The sequence below is a fragment of the Sinocyclocheilus rhinocerous genome, unplaced genomic scaffold (assembly GCF_001515625.1).
Source record: "Sinocyclocheilus rhinocerous isolate Xijiao unplaced genomic scaffold, SAMN03320098_v1.1 scaffold423, whole genome shotgun sequence".
In the NCBI taxonomy this organism is placed as follows: domain Eukaryota; kingdom Metazoa; phylum Chordata; class Actinopteri; order Cypriniformes; family Cyprinidae; genus Sinocyclocheilus; species Sinocyclocheilus rhinocerous.
In genome coordinates, this window is record NW_015655573.1 from 417649 (window position 1) to 423973 (window position 6325).

Genomic DNA, 6325 nt, shown 5'->3' on the forward strand with positions numbered 1-6325 from the left:
TTCGATGTGTTACTTGCTATTTATTTGTAATTGTTTGTGACATTTATTAGCAATTTCTGAGTGAAAATTGTTTCTACATAATGTGTGCATTACTGTATCCTAATTATTATCCTAGTTATTTTAGTATTTGTATTTTATTTAAAGTTTCAGTAATTTTATTGCGGTTTTTTTTTTTCATTGTTTGTTTCAAATCGTATATATCATTTTTATTTTATTTTATTTAAGTTTTAGTTTAATGAAACTAAATGCAACTGAGAAATGTTGTCATGGCAACTAGCTGAAATAAAACCAGTTTAAGTTTTTGCTAATTATTTTATTTCATTTCAGTTCATGTTTTATTTTATTTGAAGTAACACATTTTTTAATGGTTTTAGATTTAGTTAACTATAACAACCCTACTGTTTACACAATGTGAATATTTTATATGTATGTATAATATAACTTAATAACTATAATAGTTTTTATTGTTATTTTTAATAAATTTTTATTTTTATATTTTCTGTTTTTATTTTAATTTTAGTTCAAATTTTGTAATTTTGTTGTCTGTTTTTGTCATTTTTATTTTTTTACGTCAGTACCTTTTTTAAATTAATTTATAGTTTAGATACAGTTTTTTATTCTTAAACGGAACATTCTATATTTATGTAATTATATATGTGCATGGAAATGCACAGGAAATGAAACTCAAAATGTACAGTATATAATGTGTATAATACTGTATCCCAGAATGCAACGCACACTCAACATGTTTTTGACACCTCATTTGATAGGGCTACTAAAAATTAAGACATTGGATTTAAAAAATGCAAATAGCAAATAGACTGTAGTTTATATAGTTCAACACAGTGGATATGGAAGGTCAGGTTGAGCTCATTGCATTGTGGGATACAGCAAAAGTAGTACGGTGCCATTCCTAAACATCTGTGAATCTGACAGTCCATCCGTCCTCATGTCTCTTTCGTGTTTGATCATAAAACACACACACATTTCTGTCGGATGGATGTAGGACAGTCTCTCTGACAGCGCTGGCCTTTTCTGTGGTTCAGGTAATGCTGTCATACAGGTCAGGACTACAGGAACCACAACGCACACCGCCGCCGGCTAACGAGGAACAACCACCGTCATGATGACCATCATCTGATGTTTGTCAGAGACGACAAGTCTCATGTTCCCAAATCAGCCCTCAGGACAGAAGAGCAGGAGATTTCATCTCATTACCGCAAATGAAAGCAGAGTAAATGGTGTTTTTCTTTTTGGTAGTGAATATATATATATATATATATATGTCTACTATAGTATATAAAGTATAAGTATATAAAGTATTATTTTAGTTTTTCAAAATTTCTAAATGTGTTACTTTCTTTTTCTGAGCAATTTTTGAAAAATGTTTCTACACCAACCATGTATTTATTTATTTATTTACTTATTTTTGTACTAAAGATTTTTTTATTGGTTTATTAATATTTTTAAATAATGATTTTAATAATATTGATTAGATACACTCCTAGTGTCTGGTAATAAAGAACGTTTCAAAACAGGCAGTTTAAAGCCAGAGTATATCTTTGTATGTTGTATTAGATTGTATCAAAACATTGATTTTACTGACTGAGAGTCTGTGCGTGTGCTGCCAGTCATTGGGTTTAGAGTTCGTGATTTCTACTTCCTCTGGCTGGAGAGCTCAACCTTCAGCCGTCTCGATACTGAAAGACAGAAGGTAGAGGAGGAATGGCGATTGACTTGACACTGATTTCATTTCAGGGTTAATGGGCCCAAAAACATGTCTGTCTCAGATCAGAGAGTGTAAAGCAGCCAGACTAAGTCTGCCGTGGCAGTGTTCTTCTCTGTACTGTCATTCACGTCAGAGCGGCTAAACCGCGTCTGCTTCTGCTTCAAGACAAAAGAGTCCTCTGGGTGAAGCAGCCGGGCCCACCTACATCCATGAAATTATCCTATCAAACTTCACCCGGACAGCTCACATGATTATTACGTGCTGTAGATTAACTGATGCTGTATAAACCTTGAACACCAAATGCAAATCTCACACGCAGATAAGGCATCAACTCAACAGCATATTCATATTTTCACATTAATATTTTCCATCGTCTCTCATCTTTAAAATAAAACAGGCTCTTTTCGCCTTTTTCTTTTAAAAAAAGTAGTATTTAATCAAATAAACAAATAATTTAATTAATTAATTAATTGTAGGATATATATATATATATATATATATAAACAATAAATTAAATAAATATATTTAAATGAATAAATAAACATCAATTTTTTCACATTTTAAATAAAAAATAAGAACTAAATTCATTAATATGTAACTTATCAATATTAATTTATTAAATACATTATAGTAATGTTATTTAGAATAATTTATTTATAATTATATAAAAATAAATAAACAATACAAATTGTAGGATATGCTAAATATACATTAGAATAAATTAAAATATATATATTTTTAAATGAGTAAATAAACATTTATTTTTTTACATTTTAAAAAATATAGAGCTAAATTAATTTATATATAATGTATAAAAAAATTCATCATATACATTATGACATTTTTTTTTTTTATAGTTATATAATAAATAAACAAACAAATAAATAGTAGGATGTACTGAATTGGCTCTTTCACAAAAATTTTTGGCTGAATAAGTGTGCATATGTAAATGTAGAGAAATATTACACTACACATGGTAATGAATGAGCCATTTTTGTGGTGTAGTTGATATAAATGGTTGAGGTGCATCTCTGTGCTATGAATGTGAGTGTATGTCAACATGTTTTTACTGTTTCTATTCTATGATATGACCCCTTAAAGGTGCGGGCCACCAGGATCACGTAGAGCTTGAATGACAGATGTTCGTCCTATAATTTTACAACACACATAAATCAAGTTTACTGTGAAAGTCACTAAAGTCGTGAAGGATCCGTTCGTTCTGTTCTATCTTTATGCTAACGAGTGACGCACCAATGGCAGAGCAGTAAGTCGACGAACCAATGAGAGACTCCTCATTAACAGGAAAACATCTCATTGGAACTCTGCTGTGCACCCATGATGCACTGCAGCTGCTGTCTACATGTACACTGATGGGTAATGATGCTTGGAAAAACACAATCAGAAGCAGGAGATGTGAATGATCATGGCTGGAAGCTCCTTCTCATGCCTGTCAGGAAATGTGAGCACAGCACTGACAGCACGACATCTCCATTCACAATCACAGTGTGTATATTATATGATGACATTGACATGCACATCTATGTCCATTCCTGCATTATAATAAGACCAGAACAGATTGTTATGCAATCATTCATTTGTTCAAAGAAGAAATTATAGGTAAACCAAATGCTGACATTCACTGAAGAACACCCGAGTGATGCTGCTCTGGGAAATCTCACCCGCATAATGCTCCAGTGTTATGACTGATTGTCAGGGCGTTACTAGAGTATTGCATGATTGAAAAGCTGTTTTATGTGGTTGCTAGGGCACTGGTATTGTTTTGGATGGTTGCCAGGGCTCTGTTCAGTAGTTGCTAAGTGGTTGTGGGTGGCTGCCAGGGTACTGGTATACGGTTGCTAATGTGTTGTGGGTGGTTGTCAGGGTGTTGGTTGTCAGATGCTACAATGTTATGGGTGGTTACCAGGATGATGCTATGCAGTTGCTGTGCAGTTGTGGGTGGTAGTTCCAGTTCCAGGTTGCCCTTGCCATTCCTTGCGGTTGCTAGTGTATTGTGGGTGGTTGTCAGGGTGTTGTTATATAGTTGCTAAGGTGAGTTTGGTGGTTGCTAGGGTGTTGCTATGCAGTTGCTGTGCAGTTGTGGGTGGTTGTTCCAGGTTGTTGCCCTTGCCATTCCTTGCAGTTGCTAGCGTATTGTGGGTGGTTGTCAGGGTGTTGTTATATAGTTACTAAGGTGAGTTGGGTGGTTGCTAGGGTGTTGCTATGTAAGTTGCTAGGGTGTTGCTATGCTGTTGCTGTGCAGTTGTGGGTGGTTGTTCCAGGTTGTTGCCCTTGCCTTTCCTTGCAGTTGCTAGCGTATTGTGGGTGGTTGTCAGGGTGTTGTTATATAGTTGCTAAGGTGAGTTGGGTGGTTGCTAGGGTGTTGATATGTAAAAAAATCCTCTTAATAGTTTAAGCATGTTCATGTAAAGTGTTCTAGGTGGTCTCCAATATGTTCCTACACAGTTTATATGCGACTGAGTGGTTGCCAAGGCATTTCAATGTGGTTTTTAGGGTGTTGCCATGGCATTTCTCTTTGTTTGCTTGTGTGTTGCAGGCATTTCTATGTGGTTGTCAGGGTGTTCTAAGTTGTTGCCCTAGCATTTCCCTGTGGTTGCTAGTGGTTGTCAAGGTGTTATATGGTTGCTAAGGTGAGCTGGGTTGGAAAAAATCATCTTAGTGGTTTTAATGTGTTACTACAGTGTTCTAGGTGGCTAACCAGATGTTGTGGGTGGTTGACAGGGTTTTATGTGGTTGTTAGAATATTCTTGCTATGGAATTCCTTTGCAGTTGCTAGTGTGTTGTGGGTGGTTGTCAGTATGTTGTTACATGGTTGCTTAGGTAAACTGGGTTGGTGCTAACGCATTGCTATGAGGTTGCAAAAATATTCTTAGTGATTTTAGCATGTTGCTATTCGGTTGTTGGTGGTTGCCAGGGTTTTTATGTGGTTGTTAGAATGTTCTAGGTGGTTGCCATGGAATTCCACTGCAGTTGCTAGTGTGTTGTGGGTGGTTGTCAGTATGTTGTTAAATGGTTGCTTAGGTAAACTGTGTGGGTTGTTCCTAATGCATTGCTATGAGGTTGCAAATATATTTTTAGTGATTTTACCATGTTGCTGTGTGGTTGTTGGTGGTAGCCAGGGTTTTTATGTGGTTGTTAGAATGTTCTAGGTGGCTGCCACTGCAGTTGCTAATGTGTCAACTGTAGCTGCTAGTGTGTTGTGGATGGTTGTTACATGGTTGCTAAGGCGGGTGGGTGGTTGCTAGGGGATTGCCATGGCGTTCCATTGTAGTTTCTAGTGTGATCTGGATGGCTGCTGTGTGTTAGCATGCAAATATGTGTGATAATGCATGTATACCATTAAAACATTCAACACTGGTTATTCAGTTCAATGACACAGCCAAACCATAGATGCAGCAGGACACAAACAACAACAACAAATAAATTTTTTTTTTCATTTGAGACTATCAAACTCCACTCGTATGCACCAACACGAGCTTCCCCGTGTGAACTGTGAACAGAATGCACAATGACACTGCAGTGCCTTTACTGAGATTAAGAGCTTTCACTTAAGATTTGAGGGGGGAAAATGCAAAGAACCGAGACAGAACAGGACACAGGACAATTAGCGAGGGAATAATGAAATGAGTCCTACAGCACACAGAAACTCAAGCCTGTTTGGTGGAATTCTGTGAGTCATATAACCTTTAGGCGAGTAAAGGATGGTCAAAAATAGATACGGGCATGTAGAGTACGATGCATACTGAACAGTCTGATGTGTGTCCTCCGTATACAGTAGAAGCAGCAACTAACTGCCCTTCTGATAATGTAACGCTCATTTAAAGGGATAGTTCATCCAAAAAATGCTCATTATGTCAGCGTTTACTCTTCTGTACCCATTTAGTCTGAAAAGCACCATCAAAGCATTATAAAATTAGTATATGTGATATTATCAGTAAATAATGACTTAAATATCATTCTGTTCATCACACAAATCTATAATCTGAGAGAAAGTCAAACCGGGAGAACAAGACAGAATATTGATTCCAGGGCAAACTTTTGCTTCAAATCTCTGTTAGATTCAGAAGGAACTTTGTGCACTTTTGACTGATTGCAGTCTCTTTAATGTTGCATGAAATGCGCTCGCTCAAATGCATTCCACCTGGAATATGCGGTGCCATCAGACTGTGCCAAAGTCTTCGCTCTGGAGTAGTGTTTGAGATCGACCTTCAGTGAATTGACTGGCATCGACGTGCCAAAGGGCTGTGACAGCTCTGTATAAATCAACCAATAGCACTGAAACATATGCACCTCAGGCAACTAACGACATTGAAAAAGAATATTAGCATATTATTTGTGCAATATGCAATATGTGTAGTGTCCAAATGTTACGTATGCATGAAAATTACAGATGGACTACTATGCTGCAATATGTGCAGTATACAGCCATGCACACAGAATACAGTATCCCACAATTCAACAGATTCAACTTCACCTTCCATTTCCAGTGTCACAAATGACTTTCAATTGTGAATATATATATATATATATATATATATATATATATATAAAAAGTATATATTATAAGAAATAAGATAG